The following is a 19,937-nucleotide window of genomic DNA, read 5'->3' as shown; positions in this document are numbered from 1 at the left end:
ATTGAGAGGGGTAAAGGGAGAAGCGGGAAGGCTCCTGAGCATTCCTGGAAACTATGCCTGGCCCAGGAAGCTGAGTGCCATGAACGGCAGGGAACGGGGCCAGTAGGCAGGGTGGCGCAGAGCTGAAAGGCAGGTGGAGGTGACCGACCCGCAGTGAGAGGTGGAGATAAGGGAGAACTCCACCGCAGACTTAGTTACAGGGTGGCTAGTTGCCAATTGTGATTTAGGCTTGCCACCCGTCCGGATTTTACCTGGAGAGTCCGGTTTTTGGTTTCTCTGTCAGAGTGCCATTTAGGGTTGCAGGGGCCGGTCGAAAAGGGGACCTGGCAACCCTGAATGGCAGCCGAACCAAAAGTCCGGTTACTGTGGGGCGTGGGAGGCGCCGGGTCATTAACCCGAGACAGCCTCTGCTCAGCTGGTGCCGGCCTCGGAGGTCTGGTTATCAGCAATTAAAAAGGTGACAACCGTAGTGACCCTGCAGGGAATCGTGACAGAGCCAAAGTGCGCCCCTCGGTGCACAGCAGACACAGCTGCAGAGCTGCCAAACTCTGGTCACTACAGCTCAGAGAGTGGTGACCAGGAACAAGGGAGAGGTGAGACCTGGACACACGGTGACACGGCTGCTGTCTGTTCCGGGATGGACGATTCCCCCTCCCTTTCTCCTCTGCAGCCATCTCTCAGAGAGGAGCTGCTAAGTGGAGGTAATAACCCTAACTCAGGAGTGGCTCCAGCAGTGAATGTACCAGTACTGAAAGCTTCAAAAGAGGCTGGGACATGGGGCAGATGAAAGCCCTGCTTAGCCCACTGGCTGGGCACCAATTAGGAGAGACTCGCAGCACAGATACCGGTCTCGCTCTGGGCTTACAAAACTCTGCCCCGCTTGCTGAGCAGCTTGCAGACTGCATCTGCTGAAGTCAAGCTGCGCGAGGCTCTTTTCTACAGCTCACGGGGAATGGGGGGAGCCTGGAATTCGGGACTCGGAGCGGCACTTAAGAAGCTTGATTTATTTATAGAGCTGGTCAAAATTTGTCCTTTTGATTTTTGAATTCTGGACAGTATAAAAAAAAAAGTTCCCCTTCTGAAGCTTTCAAAACGGAAACTTTTTTTTTTCATCTTATAAAATTTGTCATGGTTTCAAAAAACTTTCCAAACCACCAAGAGAGTCCCATGTGAGACTCAGCTGGAAGGAGCATTACCAGTATTTATACGCATGCTCATCCAATCAAGGAGTCAGGAAAACGCCACCTGACGAAGACACGACATGCACCCAATTAAAAGTTGCACAGTGGGAAACTGGAAACACTATCAATTTCGACACCCCCCCCGCCCGCCCGGCAAAAGAAGTTTTTTTTTCCCATGAAAAATAAAACACCAGACAAACATTGATGAAAGGGTTTGTACACCTGAAAAATGTTGCCAGAACCAAAATGGTTTTCACCCACATTCCCCTTTTCAACTAAAACAAGTGGGTTTGAAAACTTTTGACAAACTTTGCTTATTTATTTAGATTTCTACGCACCTTCATTAGGAAAGGGCAGCCGTATCCCGGGCTGGAGGGACTCACCGACAAGTCTTAAGCACACCACCACCAAACAGACTGTGCCTCTAACCACTCTTCAACCACCAATCAGCACAGCCACAGCATCGATCAATAACCCGAGGGTGGAACCACTCCTAAGACCTTTGCGTTGTCCCTCCAGAGCTTTCGTCGCACAACCTACCCTAATGGTCAGTAAACTAGTATGGACCAAGGGAGCAGAGAGGGAGTTCCAAAGCAGAGGGACCCTCACAAACAGCCCCTTGCCTGCTAGCTCCCCTTCCCTCTACGAGGACTCCAGCCGATTGCAGCTGAGGCAGTAGAAGAAGGCTTGACCAGCGTCAATGGTCTAGCAGCTTGGTATAGTGAGCCAGCCTCTCAGAGGGACCTCGAGCTAGACAATGCAGAGAGCCAGGGAAAGACAAACAAAGTCAAGGAGGCAAATGGCCAAGGCAAAAGGTCAAAGAGAAGGCAGAGAACAAGGAGGAGGTCAAGAAGAAGGAAGGAAGGCCAAGTAATGCAATGAAGATCACGGGGCCCTTCATTCCCAGCAAGCCACCTGAATAATGTTCCCAGTAGGCAAGATAGTCCACCCCACTCTCCACTCATGCTAAAGCCTCCTTGGGCTTTCCAGCATTAATGGCAGCCTTAGCAGCAGAGGGAAGGCTGCATGGCACAGAAGGGGTGAACACAGAAGGTTTTGCACACTAAAAACAGAAATGTAGGCATGGTGGCCCGGCAGTGGCACAGCCTAGCTGCCTTGACTACGCACCCGTGGGGCCCAGGTGGGTTTGCACTCGGAGAAGCTAGTCTGCGCGACTCACACTAGCTCGGTGGGAGCTCGCCCAAGGATGTCGACGCAAGCTGGGAATCACACCCCTCGCTGCAAGTGTAGATGGAGCCAAAGAGAAGCATTTTTACCAAGGACACCCGAGAAGGACTGAGCCCCAGCCCGGGCTGGAGGAAGAGCCTGGCTTGACGTGCCTGCTCACGCTGGTGCTAAGCTGCGTCAGCAGCTTCCCACGTGCAATGGGAAATCCTCCGGGGGGCTGGGGTGAAAGAGTCCCTTGCATGACACAGGAAGGATGGCTCTGGGGTTCAGGCACCAGGAGATCTGTCGCCGATTCCTCACATGCGTTTAAGCAAGTCACAGAGGGTACATCTGCACAGCAGACAGAGGTGTGCCTGCAGCATAGGTAGGCATATCTCCGCTAGCTTGGGTTTAGCTAGCTCCAATAACAAGAGCAGTAAAGCCCCAGCGGCATGGGATAGCCAATCAAATATTGCCCAGGGGCCCGAGAGGGGCTGTGCTGCCATGGCTTCACCGTTATTGGAGTCAGCTAGCTCGTGTATGTCTCCACATGCAGCAGTCTTACCTCTGGCGGCAGTGCAGACAGACCTTTAATGTCTCATCTGTAAAATGGGGATACCCATCCTGCCTATCTTAGGTACTTACCAGGCCCCCATCAGCCTTCCAATATGAGGCATAGGGGCAAACAACTTAACTAGCTTTAAGATGGAGCTTGACAAATTTAGAAACAGGATAATACAATGGGGCCTTCCTGCTGACCCCAGGATCCAGCAAGTCCCTTCCAACCCTCTGTTCCTTGTATCTGACCATTTCACAGTCTTGATTGTATGTATTCCCCCAACCCTTCCGGTGTTGTAGGGCAGTGCTGTTATCTTCATTTTATAGACAGCAAACTGAGGGCCAGAGGATATGTCCGCACTGCAGCTGGGAGATACGATTCCTGGCCCGGGTCGACAGACGCTTGCCCATACACCAATGCTAGAAGCCTAGGTAACAAACAAGAGGAATTGGAATTATGCTCATTTATGAGCATAAATTTGATCTAGTTGATATCACTGAAAGCTGGTGGGATGACTCCCACGATTTGCATGTTGAAATCAATGGCTGTAACCTATTTAGGAAGGATCAAGTGGCCCAAAGGGGAGGGGAAGCAGCACACTGTCAAAAATGGCACTACCTGTTTCCGAGTCACTGATAACTCAAAAGAAAATGATCCCAAATGCTTATGGATCAATGTCCTGACAAACAAGGCCCAAACATGGGTTATTAGTTGGTGTCTGCTCCAAACCACCAAATCACTCCAGGAAACAGGATATCCGGCTCCTTATGCAGTTATCTATAACGTGTGGGGAAAAAACTTTCCTGATCATGGGGGACTTCAGTTTGAGTGACATATGCTGGAGATCTCATGCCGCCAGTACTAAAACATTCTTGGAAGTTCTACATATTATAGACGACAATTTCCTGCCACAAAAAGGGCTGCCTCCAATATGGGTGAATTTTGTATGAGAGCTTGTCTTGACAAGTAAACAGGAACTGATCACAGAACTGAAAATTAACTGTAGCTTAGGTACAAGTGATCATCCCTCAATCAAATTCAAACTGTGCAAACAGAAAAAAGTCCAGACCAGTATATGTATACTTGGTGCTTTAAAAGGGCCAATATCACAAAGCTGAAAATAATTATGAGTCAAATCAGATGGGAGGAAGAATTTGATCAGAAAAAATCTGAATGATAATTGGGAATTGTTTAAGAACACCTTGCTAGCAGCCCCAAAAGGCACAATCCCACAATCAAGAGAGGAGGCTGTAGAGGTTGAAAAAATGATCTGGTTGAAAAGGGAAGTGAAGGGAACTATAAAAAAAAAAAGGAATAATATATAACAAATGGAAGAAAGGGGAAGTTGATAGTAATGAATATAAATCACGAGCTAGGAATTGTAGAAAACTGATAAGGGAAGCAAAAGGACACAAGGCCAGCAGAGTTAAGGAAAACAAGGAGGAGTATTTTAAGCATATTGGGAACAAAAATAATTCTAACAATGGTATTGGTCCATTACTAAATGGAAATAGTAAAATTATCAATAATAATGCATAATAGGCAGAAGTGTTCAATACATATTTCTGTTCTGTAACTGAGGAAAAACAGATGATACAGTCATATCTTATGAGTACACTGTTATCATTAGATTGGTATTTTAGGAGGATGTTAAACAGCAGCTACTAAAGAAAGATGTTTTTAAATCATCAAGTCTGAACAACGTGCACCCAAGAGTTTTAAAAGAGCTGTGTGAGGAGCTCACTAGACCATTAATGTTGATTTTCAATACGTCTAGGCACACCAGGGAAGTGCCAGAAGCCTAGAAGGAAGCTAACATTGTACCAATATTTAAAAGGAGTAAACGAGATGACCCAGGTAATTAATGACCTGTCAGTCTGACATCGATCCCAGACAAGATAATGGAGCAGCTGATATGGGACTTGATTAATAAAGAATTAATGGAGTGTAATATAATTAATGCCAATCAACATGGGTTTATGGAAAATACGTTCTGTCAAACTAAATTGACAGAATCGTTTTTGATAAGATTTCAAGTTTGGTTGATAAAAGTAATAGTGTTGATGTAATGTACTTAGACTTCTGTAAGACATTTGATTTGGTACTACAAGGCATTTTGATGAAAAACTAGAAAGAGATAAAATTAATACATCACTCATTACATGGACTAAAAGGTGGCTAGCTGATAGGTCTCAAAATCTAATTGTAAACGGGGAATCATCACTGAAAGAGAGTGTGTTTCCAGTGGGATCCTGCAAGGATCTGTTCTTGGGTCCATGTTATTTAATATTTTTATCAATGACCTGGAAGAAATAAAAAAATCATCACTGATAAAGTTTGCAGATGACACAAAAAATTGGGGAAGCGGCAAATAATGAAGAGGACAGGTCACTGATACAGAGCAATCTTGGCGCAAACGAACAATATGCATTTTAATATGGATAAATGGAAACATACAAAGAATGCAGGCTATACTTACAGGATGGAGGACTCTATTCTGGCAAGAAGTGACTCTGAAAACGATTTGGGGGTTACGGTGGATAATCAGCTGAACACGAGCTCCCAACATAATGCTGTGGCCAGAAATACCAATGCAATCCTGGGATGCATAAGTAAGGCAATCTTGAGTAAGAGCAGAGAGGTTACTTTAGCTCTGAATTTGGCACTGATGCAGTCGCTGCTGGAATCTTGTGTCCACTTCTGGTGTCCACAATTCAAGAAGGATGTTGATAAGCTGGAGAGGATTCAGAGAAAAGCCAGGAGCATGATAAAAGGACACAATTATCAGACACATAGATGAACATGGTATGTTGAAGAAGTGTCAACATGGCTTTTGTAAAGGGAAATCATGCCTCACCAATCTACTAGAAGTCTCTTAGAAAGTCACAAGCATGTGGACAAGGCTGATCCAGTGGATATTGTGTACTTGGATTTTCAGAAAGCCTTTGACAAGGTCCTTCACCCAAGGCTCTTAAGCAAAGTAAATAGTAATGGGATAAGAGGAAAGGTCCTCTCATGGATCAGTAACTGGTTAAAAGATAGGAAATAAAAGGTCAGTTTTCACAGTGGAGAGAGGTAAATAGCAGGGTCCCCCAAAGGGTCTGTACTAGGACCTGTGCCGTTCAACACATTCATAAATGTTCTGGAAAAAGGGTAAACAGTGAAGTGGCAAAGTCTACAGACAATACCAAATTACTCAGAATAGTTAAGTCCAAAGCAGACTGAGAAGAGCGACAAAGGTATCGCACAAAACTGGGTGAATGGGCAACAAAATGGCAGATGAAATACAATGATGATAACTGCAAAGTAATGCACATTGGAAAACATAATCCCAACTCTCTATATAAAATGACGGGGACTAAATTATCACTCAAGAAAGAGATCTTGGAGTTGTCGTGATAGTTCTCCAAAAACATCAGTTCAATTTGTAGCAGCAGTCAAAAAAGAATGCTAGGAACATTAGGAAAAGGTTAGATAAGAAGACAGAAAATGTCATATTGCTTCTATATAAATCCATGGTACGCCCACACCTTGAATATTGTATGCAGATGTGGTTGCTTCATCTCAACAAAAGATATACTAGAATTAGAAAAAAGTACAGAGACGGGCAACAAAAATGATGAGGGGGATGAAGCAGCTTCCATATGAGGAGAGATTAAAACGACTGAGAGTGTTCAGTTTTGAACAGAGACGACTAAGGGGGGATCTGATCGATGTGCATAAAATCATGAGTGGTGAGGAGAAAGTGCATAAGGAAGCATTATTTACCCCTTCACATAACACAAGCAGGGGTCACCCAATGAAATTAATTAGGCAGCGGGTTTAAGAGAAACAAAAGGAAGCACTTCCTCACACAACGCACAGTCAACCTGTGGAACTAGTTGCCAGGGGATGTTGTGAAGTCCAAAAGTATAATGGGGTTCAGAAAAGAACTAGATAAGTTCCTGGAGGATAGGTCCAGCAATGGCTATTAGTCACGATGGTCAGGGATGCAACCCCACCTCTGGGGGTCCCTAAATCACTGATTGTCAGGAGCTGGGACTGGACAACAGGGGATGGATCACTTGATAATTATTCTGTTCATTCCCTCTGAAGCATCTGGCACCAGCCACTGCATCTGGCACCGGTCAGAAGACAGGACACTGGGCTAGATGGACCATTGGTCTGCTCCAGTGTGGTCGTTCTTATGTTCTTAAGGATTAGAAAACATGCCTCATAGAGATAGACTTAAGGATTTCAATCTATTTAGCTAAACAGAGAGAAGGTTAAGCGGTGACTTGATCACAGTCAGTAAGTCCCTAAATGGGGAAAAATATTTAATAAGGGACAGTTCAATCTAGCAGAGAAAGGCAACACAATCCAATGGCTGGAAGCTGAAGCTAGACAAATTCAGGCAGGAAATTAGATACATATTTTAACATAGTAGCAACTTGCATAATGACAGGTTTCAGAGTAGCAGCCGCGTTAGTCTGTATTCGCAAAAAGAAAAGGAGTACTTGTGGCACCTTAGAGACTAACAAATTTATTAGAGCATAAGCTTTCGTGAGCTACAGCTCACTTCATCGGATGTTTTTAACAGTGACACTGATTAGCCATTGGAACAACTTACCAAGAGTTGTGGTGGATTCACAATCCCTGGCAATTTTTAAAGCAAGATGGGATGTTTTGCTAAACACTCTGCTCTGGGAATTATCTGGGGACAGGTCTCTGGCCTGCGCTCTGCAGGGGGTCAGATGAGATGATCACAATGGTTCCTCCTGGCCTTGCAGTCTGTAATCTACGACATGGGATAGCTCACCTTGAGCGAGCCTGCTAAAAAGAGTGGTGTGAACATTGTGGCAGAGGCGGTGGCTCGGGCTCACCTCCTGAGTCATGCCCACCTGACTCCCTGGGGCCAAGAGGAGGTGGCTAGCCTGAGCCACTGCTAGTGTCGCAAGGTCCACACTGCTGTTTGTAGTGTGCTGGGTCAAGCAGTGCTATTACTTGTCTATCTACCTGGGCTGGATTCACAGCTACCAGCTGCCATGTGCAGATGCTCCCAGAAAGACCAAGTGACTTGTCACACAATTGCACCAAGGGTCTAGGATCCCAAGTTAATACCCTGACCACTGGACAATCCTTCCTTCTCCCAGCAGGGATTATTTCTTCCTGGCTGTTTATACAACACATAGCACAATGGGGCCCTCATCTTCATGAGGGCCTCTAGGCACAACCCTAATAAAACACTACAGAATCGCCACAGGCTGGGAGAACTTGTGCATTGTGTGGCATGCTACTGCACCCTCTGGCCTTGAGGGAGGCTGACCCGACCCTGACCGCTCTTGACACACAGCCCTGGAAATCAAGGCCGGAAGCCAGAGTGGCAGTGCTGTGACTGGAGATGTGAAAAACCTGGGGACAGCCGGTCCATTACTCTGGCGTGTGAGTCCAACACTACAGTCTCCCTGTGAAAGGGATGCTCCTTCCTGAGCTGCCAGTCCGCGATGTTGGTAAATCATTAACCACTGAAATGAGGAGCACATCAGGATGCAAGCCCTGTACATGTGCGCAGTTCAGCAAACCCCAGCGGGAGGGAGAAGATGGGGGGAAGAACCGCTGACAGGCTGATGATTAATTGAAATGTAGGGAGACAGTGACACTTTCTGCTGGTAAAGTTGCTTCAATTAAAGCCATCAAGCAGCCTAAGTATGGGAAGGAAACAACAAGCAACAGCCCCCCGGCACGGCCCCACATGTGTTGCACCTAACGGCTCTGCTATTCGAACCAGTCTGACCTCTGCCTTTATTTTCGCAGGTGTGAGTTCACATTTGAAAATAACCGTATCTGCATTTTTCCAGCCCTCAGTTTGCTGCATGTGGGAACAGTAGCTCTGGGACATCTGAACTCCTGATGTACGGCACAAACCAGCAATTAGATAGCAAACAACTACCACGGAGACCCTCTGGGCGACATTCGCTCCCCGCACGCAGGAGCAGCTGAAGGTTCTACACACCACTTATGCCATCAGCATAGCAGCAGATTGTAGACAGTAAAACGAAGATGCAAAAAAGATAATAAAATAAAAATGCCGAAACTCTGCCTGACTCTCAAACTCACAGAAATAGCGAGTGATGTGGCTCAAAGTGGTTTGATCTCATCATCACAAAAGAGAGTGCACATGTACGGTCATGGGACCCTGGTGCATAGTTGGGTCACTGACGCACTATGGAAACACAAATAAGTCATAACACTTAACTGGGCATCCAGCATCCTCAGGACCAGCAGAGAGGGGGCAGGAAAGGGTTCAGTCATCAGCTAGAGCCAGAAGGAAGGAGGACGTTTAAAGAACAGAAGAATGTTGTGGTTGAGGCTCTGAGACCTGAGTTTGATTCCAGCCTTTGCCGCAGACTCTGGGTGCGACCTTGTCGGTAGGACTTGGTTTCCCATTGGTACCGTGAGGACAATGATGCTTCCTTTGTAGACTGTAAACTATTTTTAGCCGGGACTGTCTTGCTAGGTGTATGCAAATTCTCTAGAACAACAATGGGGCTGTGATCTTCCTGGTAGCCTCTCGGTACAACTGTAATACAGACGTGGCTTAGGAAATTCAGTTCAGTACATTATTCAGTGCTTTGCCACTCTGGTGATGACGGGTATTTTACCCTATCGCATTTGAGGGCTCCATGAAACAGTTGTACAATGGACATGGCTTAACAGATTGCTGTTTATGAGACATAGCAGTATTTAAGAGACACATTTCTCTCAGAGCTGCACATAAAATTTGATAGCTAAATAGCTGTAAATGCTACTGAGGTCTGACAACTTGAAGAGGAATAGAAGGTCTGTCATTCAGGGTATCAGCCAATATGCTTTGTACCACAGAGCCAACGAGACTTCCAGTCTCATAAAACCCTTGTTATATTGGAAGTGAGAATTTGTGCAGTGCATATGAGCTCTTTTTTATTGGGCTGGTGTGATGCTGAGAAAAAGCAGTTAAAGTTGTACAAGTCCTCCTTGGAGCACGATTGGGGCACCTATAAATCAAAAATGTTCTTCTGAAAGGTGTTTACTAAATAACCCAGCTTTAATTCAGTCTCGTCTTGGTTTACGGGGCAGGACCGAGAGAGCTTACATGGATGCTCACAGGGGCAGAAAGACACAACGTAGGTGCATAAATATCTTAAGGGCAGTCATAGGAAAGGATCGTTCTCATTGCACACTCACGACTAAGTACTGTCCGATTCAGACTGGAGCCCTGCCGGGTGAGGCGTCGTACAGATGTGTAGGTAGATGTGGCCTGAAAAGCTTCTGCAGAGTAAAGGCTAGTTACACAGGGCCAAATTCTTTTCTAGTGGAAAAGAGCCAAACTCTCTCAAAGACAATGGAGCTGCACCCGTTTACACCAGCAGAGAATTCAGCCCAACAAAACCTCATTGGGCCTATCCTGTCCACCTTCTTTGGGCCGGTGGAGGATTATTTTCTACAGCCTTCTTGCTAATTTTTTGTCCAATCCACAAGTCCCCTGTGCTGGTGCTTTCCACCCCTTCCTTGGCACAAAGGAAGTTTGAATGCTGGAGGAGATCATTAAAAAGGTACAACAGAAGGCAAACCAAAGGAACTAAGCCAGGGAGCTTTATGTGCTACGGAATTAATTCAGGTTTTGGTTCTAGCTCAGCAGCTCTGAACCAGACTCCCATCCTGGCCTGCTTTGTGACAGTAACACTAATGGTAGTTGTCGTGGTCTCTGGACTTCCGCCTTCCAGCATAGGCAGAGCTCAAAAAGTTCAAATTCCAGAAAGTGGTTCTAACCCCACATACTTCCCCCACTGACTTCACCAGAGTCGCTCCTACTTACAGCAGCGTAGGTGAGAGCAGAACCAAGCCCCAGATGTTCCTCTGAACCCAAACCAAACCTCTCCTGCCTGCAAGGTCCATATGGACACCACCCGAGACCATATTCTTCCCACAAAGACTGCTATGCTGGTGCAGGGAAAGCTGGCCTAGGTTGCCCATTGGAAATGAAGCATTTCCGAACCTCCACGAGTGATTTGACGGGTGAGGAAGGTTCAGGCTCACGTTATCCCAAACAACTCCTTCATTTCGATTCAAGAGCCATGTTGCTTATGTCATCGCAGCCTGGTTTCCTGGTTAACCTGCCCTTCCTGCAGCTGAGCTAGTCTACACAAGAGGCTGGCAGCGATGCTGGTAGCTATAACTCTGACATCAATTACCTAGACTAATGGAAACCTTTGTGGGTACGTCTAGAGAGTCAAAAAAAAAAAGACCCACATCACAAGTCTCAGAGCTCAGGTCAGCTGACTGAGACTCGCTGCTGTATTTTTCTTTTTTGCTCTATAGATGCTGTAACGATGCTGGTTCTGGCGTGACCCAACCGAGAGTGCCAATTCAGGACAAATTGCTTAAAGCAGGGCAGTTACAGCCCAAGGTTGGGGTTTCTATGCACACCAAGGCAAACCAAACCAGCCAAACAGAGAAGACTGTGGTTTTACCCCACTGGCTAACCACAAGTCACACAAGCAATTCCCTTAGACACCCCAGTTTCCCAGTATCACCACCAGTGCCACTCATTATGGGGACAAATGGTTATGAAAACCAATACCCCAGTAAAAGAAAAAAGGTTCTCTCGATCCCAAAGGATCAAGCCCCAGATCCAGGTCAATATACAAATCAAATCTTATCCACAAATCACGCTGCTGCCAATCCTTTAGAATCTAAAATCTAAAGGTTTATTCATAAAAGGAAAAAGATATAGATGAGAGTTAGAATTGGTTAAATGGAATCAATGACATACAGTAATGGCAAAGTTCTTGGTTCAGGCTTGCAGCAGTGATAGAATAAACTGCAGGTTCAAATCAAGTCTCTGGAGAACATCCACAGCTGGGATGGGTCTTTCAGTCCTTTGTGTAGAGCTTCCATTCGTAGCAAAGTCCCTTCAGGAGGTATGAAGCAGGATTGAAGACAAAATGGCGGAGCTGCAGCAGCTTTTTATAGTCTCTTGCCATGTGGTCTGTCTTTCTTTGTCCCAAAGACAAGCTGTCCAGCACATGGCCTGGAAAAACCTCAGAGTTCTGTCCAAAGGCAGGTCCCTGCATACCTTGCTGAGTCCCAAGGTGTATCTGCCTTCTCTCAATGGGTCAATTGTATAGCTGATGATCCTTAATGGGCCATCAAGCAGGCTAGGCAGAGCTGACACCAACTTGTCTGGGGTGTCACTGAGAAGCATAGCATAAGTTTGAAATACAGAGAGTATAGAGCCAAAATTCATAACTTTAACTACAAAAATGATACACACATATAGATAGCATAATCATAACCAGCAAACCATAACCTTGTCTAAGACACCTTATTTGACTCCCTTTATACAAGATTTGCTGCCGCTACAGGACTTTGGTTGCAACAATGATCTATACGGTCCCAGCTTATGTCAATAATGTCACACCCCCAACACAAAATTGATGCAGGAAGGGATGACACAAACATCACTGACTTCATCCCAAGGGCTTCCCATCCCTGGTTCTGTCTTACTACAGCAAATATTGGTGTATAACAGAAATGGTTTATCAAAGTCATGTTCAATAACATGATTGAATCTCTTTACAAACTCAGGGTAAAACTTGGTTAGAACAATAGTGGATTGGATCTGCTTTTGCAGCATGGTTCCTGTATGTCTCATGTGATCTTGCCAAGAGCTAAAGAACATAGCTACCTTATCCATACAAACTCTGGCAAATGTTTGAAACCCAATTAACATTAAGTCAATGTAAATATTAATGTTGTTCATAGTATAGGAATCTTGGCATTTAGCCATGTAAATAATATGGTAGTGTGTCTCAGTTTCCCTTTTCATACAGCACATCAGGTCTGGAATGTCTTTTCCCCTGTGAAAAGTTCCAAGACTGTTTACAGGCATTAACTGTGTAACATCAGCATAACAAGGCCTTTTAACATTTAAAATTTGTTAGTCTCTAAGGTGCCACAAGTACTCCTTTTCTTTTTGCGAATACAGACTAACACGGCTGCTACTCTGAAACTTTTAACATACAGTGTGATCTTATGTATCACTTTTAACATATTCGAGGGATTTTCCAAAAGATTAGGAACATTGTAGATTTTTACAGTTTTTGGTAATAGCAACACATTAGTTACAAGAATTACCATTAGCAATAACAATAAATTAATTGCAAGTGTCCATTTACAATCATTTTTGTCATGCCACACGTTTGGCTCAATACCATTGGGGTTTAGGCCTTTTAGGGTCAGCCTGTGGCTTCCCTTTGCAAAATTAAGGTCTTTCTTTCCTCCTTGTCCTGAAGAATCAAACCCTGATTTCTCTTGCTTAACAGAATTCACTGGCTGATTGGGTATGCTCTCTGTACTAACTAGCAAGTCCTTCTTTTCTCTGTCAGCCAAGTAATTTGCATGACCACAGACAGGAGCCAGTTCACCAGTTTTCAGATCCTTAACTGCTATGGATCCCAAGGCTGGACTCTGTCTTAAAGAGATACTATCCATTTTCACTAACAAGCTAGACTCAAAGTTCTGTTGTCCTTCTCTTTCCAACCTCTGCTTCCACATGGAATCAGATGTTATGTTCACTGAGAGACTACAAGTCATATCCAAAGTGTCTAGAGATGAGAGTTTACCTACCACCCCCTGCATTCTTGAGAGACTAACTACACAGCTGTTCTGCTCTGCAGACCCAGCTACCCAGTTTTCCACCAAATGCATCCGATGAAGTGAGCAGTAGCTCACGAAAGCTTATGCTCAAATAAATTTGTTAGTCTCTAAGGTGCCACAAGTACTCCTTTTCTTTTTGAGTCTTCCCTCTGAACCTGAGACACAGAGTGTTCACTTACAGAATCAGCATGGAGACATTCCTCTCTCAACAACCTTGTCTCCCCAACAAGCTGGCCAAACCCAGCCACTTGGTTATACGACTGTTCAACTTTCTTACCAGCTTTCACTCCATCTGAGACCTTCTCAAAGCTATCCACACTGGATCTTTCAAAAGGAAAGTCAGTGGATCCATTCACAACAGAAAATTTCTGGCTGTTAGAAACTGAAACTTTCTTGATTAAATCACTTTCACACCTTTCAGTTGCAGTAAATGGCTTGCACAGACTACCATGAGGATTCCTTTCCCCCAGAAGCTTTTCTAAGCAGCAATTCACCCCTCACAGAAATTCTGCCTTTACCCTCTTCACCTAGGGCTTGCTCTAAAAGAACACTTCCCTGAGCAACAACAGGCTCTTTCTGGGTCTCACTTACAACCAGAATTACCTCTGGCCCATCAGGCAAATTCCTACACAATCCCCTTTCAGGCAAACTTACAGACTTCCTAGATAAAAGGTTAGAAGCTTCTCCTTCCCTTTGCCACACACAAGCTCAGAAATCTTTTCCTTCTTGCTACAAGTTTCCACACCCTCAGTAGGTAACACAATCAAATCACCTTTCTGCTCTCCTTATGCCCTGGCTAGGGTATCACCCTAATCAGACAGAGTCGCTACACTCTTTCCAGCCACCCACTAGCAACAGGCAAAATACAAGCACCAGAATTGTCTGGTCTCTGGGATTTTACATAGACACTAACTGGATGCGACCTAGTTACAGGGCCATTCTCCCGAGCAGACACAAACTTAGGACCATTCCTTTCCTGGGCTTTAGCTAAATCCAGAACCAACTCTGAGACAATTGCACTACCCTCAACCATCACAGGCTGAAAGGCCCCTTCTGTCTGCTCCACAGACAAAGAAGAGCCAGAGACACTTTCTCCTTTCCCAGACACATAGCTTGGGATCTCATTCCCCTGGTCCCAGCACACAGGGCTGTTCACAGACAACTGCTTGGAGACTGGGGTAGCTCCCTCCATAGGCAAGTCAATACCCCTGACAGACACAGACACATTTCCTTCACTGTCACAATTCTCCATACAGCTAACAGGTAAGGTACAGGGACACTCATCTTCCACTCTCCTCGCCTTCCCACCCTGCTGACTAGACAAAGCCATCAGCTCACAAGGCTGCCTAGGCTCATCCAAACTTTCCTTATTCTCTTCTCCCTTCGCTTGATCTAATTCCAGATTTGCTTCTGAGACATCAGATAGACATTTAGAAACTTCATTCACCATCAAACAGCTATTTCCCACCAGGTTAGAGTCCCCCTCCCACTGGTCAGAGCAATATAACATACCAACATTGTTATAAACTCAAATTTCAAGAGGATACAGTTTCTCGATTAAAAGAAAAGGCGTACTTGTGACACCTTAGAGACTAACAAATTTATTTGAGCATAAGCTTTCGTGATTGTTAGTCTCTAAGGTGCCACAAGTACTCCTTTTCTTTTTGCGAATATAGACTAACACGGCTGCTACTCTGAAACCTGTCAGTTTCTCAATTGCTTTTTTGACTTCAAGCTGAATTCTGGCAGTTTCTTGTCGCAGCTGGTGAACCCTGTCCTCAGCAGCGATCCTTTGCTTTCCCACCCATTGAATTTCCGCTAGTTTCTGTTCATGCTCAAGTTGCCATTTATTTGCTGCCTTTTGCATTCCAATTGCTTCTGCAGTTTCTGTAGCGTCAGGTAAGGGCTGCGCTCCTGCCACCTGATCACTAGCCATTAACAGATTTCTCAGTTCTTGATTTGTAGCTTTCTTTCTAAAGCTTATCCCCTTTTCTGAACACAAATCTTCCAGGGCTTTTTTGCCAAGGCCCTCATATGCTCTTTGCTACTGCTCTTTAACCAACCAAACTCTCAAAACTGAAATTCAAATTTGGATAACGTGGGGTTCTGATCCAAAGCTTAATTGACCTGGTTCTACGGATCCTGCCAATTATGTCACTGTAACGATGTTGGTTCTGACGGGACGCAACTGAGAGTGCCAATTCAGGACAAATTGCTTAAAGCAGGGCCGTTACAGCCAAGGCTGGGGTTTCTATGCTCACCAAGGCAAACCATACCTGCCAAACAGAGAAGACTTTGGTTTTGCCCCACTGGCTAACCACAAGTCACACAAGCAATTCCTTTAGACACCCCAGTTTCCCAGTATCACCACCAGTGCCACTCGTTATGGGGGACAAATGGTTATGAAAACCAATACCCCAGTAAAAGAAAAAAGGTTCTCTCAATCCCAAAGGATCAAGCCCCAGATTCAGGTCAATATACAAATCAAATCTTATCCACAAATCACGCTGCTGCCAATCCTTTAGAATCTAAAATCTAAAGGTTTATTCATAAAAAGAAAAAGATATGGATGAGAGCTAGAATTGGTTAAATGGAATCAATGACATACAGGAATGGCAAAGTTCTTGGTTCAGGCTTGCAGCAGTGATGGAATAAACTGCAGGTTCAAATCAAGTCTCTGGAGAACATCCCCAGCTGGGATGGGTCTTTCAGTCCTTGGTTCAAAGTTTCAGTGTAGCAAAGTCCAAAGTCCCTTAAGAAGCAGGATTGAAGACAAGATGGAGGAGCTGCAGCAGCTTTTTATATTCTCTTTCCATGTGGTCTTTCTTTCTTTGTCCCAAAGACAAGCTGTCCAGCACATGGCCTGGAAAAACCTCAGAGTTCTGTCCAAAGGCAGGTCCCTGCATACCTTGCTGAGTCCCAAGGTGTATCTGCCTTCTCTCAATGTGTCAGTTGTATAGCTGATGATCCTTAATGGGCCATCAAGCAGGCTAGGCAGAGCTGACACCAACTTGTCTGGGGTGTCACCAAGAAGCATAGCATAAGTTTGAAATACAGAGAGTATAGAGCCAAAATTCATAACTTTAACTACAAAAATGATACACACATATAGACAGCATAATCATAATCAGCAAACCATAACCTTGTCTGAGACACCTTATTTAACTCCCTTTATACAACATTTGGTGTCACTACAAGACTTTGGTTGCAACAGTGATCTATATCGCTTATCTATCCCAGCTTATGTAAAAAACGTCACAGACATACCCTTAGAGAAGCCAGGATTGTAGAACATAGGGGTGAATCTGAACAATCTCACCTAGGGGACTGCCCATGGAGCTAATACAACTTGTTCCAGAGTAAGGCCTGACCAGGATTTTAGGGTTCAGTGGCAGTTTTGGGACCTAGCCTCTTTCAAGGTACTTCTCTGGTCCCCATCCCCATGCCATATGTTCACCTCACAAACATGAATGGGTTTATCCTCTCAGTACCCCTGTGGAGTAGGGAAATTTTATTCCCATTTCACAGATGGGGAACTGAAGCTCAGTGTGGCTAAGTGACTTGCCAAATGTGATGAAGAGTCTGTGGCAGAGCTGGGAATTAAAACCGGGTCTCTTGTGTCCCAGGATGATGCTGTTCACCACAAGACCACCCTCCAATGTCCTTCTGAAGATCTGAGTTAAGTCAATCCAGGTATGGGCTTTCCCAAGGGCTAGCAGGGCTCAGTACCTGTCTATTGTGAAAATGAAAATCTTTGGGTGTATACGGGTTCCTCTCTTCCCAGTGGTCTGGAATTCACTCAAGCGGCATGAATCTAGTGAGCACTGCTTTCTCCATAAGTACATGTGTGTGTGGAAACCAGCGTTCCTCCCTGTGGGAAACTCTCTGGAAAATGCAAAGTGATGAAGAAAAATGGCTTGCTTTTCCATGAACCCACAAACCCTGTTATTTGTCACCTGGTTTTGCCAGCAGCACGGGTCTTTTCCCACGGTCCTAGGAATCAGCATGTTTCCAATTCACTTCCACCTACGGTATTGAATAACAGTAACCAACTGGCTTCATTCAGCAGCTGCTTTGGGAAGCCAAGGGAAAGGGAGGCAAGGTTCACTTAGCAGGATTCAGAGAAGGAGTCAACGTGTATAAGGGGAACACAGGCATCCACAGTCAGAACAGTGAAGGCTAAAAAACTAAACAAGAGCTTTGCAAGGGATCTAAACCGTTCTGCTCTGAGGCAATCACTAACTATTGGGGTCAAGATGATGCTTTCCTGGGGATTGACTAATTCTACTGTACGGTTGATTGCACCTTGCTCTGAAGCAGCGAATGCTGCCCACTGCTGGGGACAAGACACGGGGCTAGCCTGAAGCACCAGTCTGGTCCAGTTGGCAATACCTATGTTTAAACTGAAGATACTGGAAGCATGACACAGTAGACACTTGAGAATGAACCCGGGTAGCTGGTTACCATAGCTGATGAAGGCACCGATCTGGCTACTACGTTGATAAAGGAGGCAGATGGAATCTCTGCACTAGTGGGTCAGTGCAGGAGCCTGTCACCTGTGAAGACTGGATTCCCACCTGGATGAGGTCAGGTGTGAAAAGGAGTTCGGAGCTCTTGCTCACTTAGCATACCACAAACACAGCTGAGGATTTGACAAAAGCCGTCACTGCTCAGCATAAACCAAGGACTGCCATAGAAGGGGTCAGGGGACTGCAGATCAAAACTGAGGTGCATGAACAGACCTATTTGTGCGGTGTGAGGGAAGCTATGGATTGGAATAGCAGGAGGGTGGCTGCAGGTCAGGAGGGATGGGCATCGGCACAGCTGGGTGTGGGGAGCCCAGGGCTGGAATGGCAGGCGGTGGGGCTAGGAGTTGGGGTTCGGCTCCACGGAGCAGCTGGGAAGATTATGCAGCACCTGCCTGCGCTGTACAGGGCTATAGGCCCACGGCTGTCCTGCCATTTCATGAGCAGTAAAAATCACTTGTTCTGGAAGTGACAGGAGAGCGGAGTTAGTGAGGACGTGAGCTGGAGGGTGGGGAAGGGAAGGAGATAGAAGAGTGACGCCGAACCCAGAAGACAAATGAGTCTCTCTGGACAATTAGCCCCATCAGTCTGTCGCCTGGATCTCAGCAGTTCAGAAATCCCTTCCCAAGGTGGCGGCTCACTCTCCCCTGGCAGCCAAGACAAAGTTCTTGTCGGGCTGAGTGAGACGAGGAACTAACCTGTGCCAGTAATCTCTGAAGGGCAGCTTCTTTTCAGGCTTTGGCTGATGGATAACCTGCCCGCGGAGTCACCTGCCCACTCTCCTTCCCGCCTCAGAGATGCCGGCCCGATAGCAGTGCCAGCCGCAGTCTGTCACATTGCTCCCTCCAGACGGGTTTCACAACACAATTCTTCACTCCGCAGAGTCACGCAGACGCTGGCGGGTAACCTACTCCAGCTGATGGAGACGGATTCCGTCCCAGAGCCCCTGCTTTCTGGGCGACGCCTCGTTAGTCTGAGAGAGCTGGCCCGAAGGACAAGTCAGAGCTAGCTCATCTTCGGCCTCATGTCCTCTCCCGACCCCACCACAGCCCCAGGAGTGACTGACATGAGACAATAGGATGAGCCATTTCGGATGAGTCAAGCTTCTGCCCCAGCCTCCCCGAGGGGGTAACCCTGACTAGCTGCATCCTGCACAGGGCGATGTCATCTCTGGAATAGCTCTCTCTTGGCTTGCGCTAACTCCCGCAACTCTGCAGTACATCTCCGAGCCTGTCATCTTTCCACCGCCTGGATCTCAGTCATCAGAGCAGAGGGAATAACACAGCCTCGCTGAGCTCTTCAAGCCCAGGCTCCGTGGTAACACGCACGGCTGCGTCTCCGTGGAGCGGGAGGAAAGACAGTAGAGTAGGCAGAACTAGCATTCTGCCTTGCAGTCTACGGCTCCCCTTAATGCAGGCCTACGGGTTCTACCTGCTGCCCGCGGAGGTAGCCTTGCCTTGGGGAGCAGAGGGCAGAAGAGTTAAGTCAATCTTATCCCAAGTGCTTTCCAGCACGGGGAGATACAACCGCGGCACCAGAGCGGACAGCTCACTGGAAATACTGCTGCAAGACCCTCTATCCCTGCCACAATGCAGGCTAGTCACAGTGATAATCAGGCCATGCCATTGCATACGGTGATGCATTCCGTTCCAGCTACCTAAAGTACTTACCTAACGCCCATTCCCGCAGCATCTGTGCACCTCACACAATGGACGTCTGTGGAGGAGCCGATCTGCCAAGTCCCAGCTACCTGCAGCACTCTCCTTCTGGCCACCCTGCCCCAAGAGGGGTGCAGCAGAGACGGAAAGGGTTCCGCAAATACCAGTG

At 46.2% G+C, this 19,937-nt stretch overlaps 1 protein-coding gene across 4 annotated transcripts in view; it reads right to left on the bottom strand.

The window, feature by feature from the left end:
• Nucleotides 1-19,937, bottom strand: part of CNTFR (ciliary neurotrophic factor receptor) — a 446,573-nt gene that overhangs the window by 243,006 nt on the left and 183,630 nt on the right. The window lies entirely within an intron of this gene.

This window comes from Dermochelys coriacea, chromosome 5 (assembly GCF_009764565.3).
Source record: "Dermochelys coriacea isolate rDerCor1 chromosome 5, rDerCor1.pri.v4, whole genome shotgun sequence".
NCBI classification, from domain to species: Eukaryota; Metazoa; Chordata; order Testudines; family Dermochelyidae; genus Dermochelys; species Dermochelys coriacea.
Note: the sequence above shows the minus strand (reverse complement) of the source record. Positions and strands in the feature narration are given on the sequence as shown.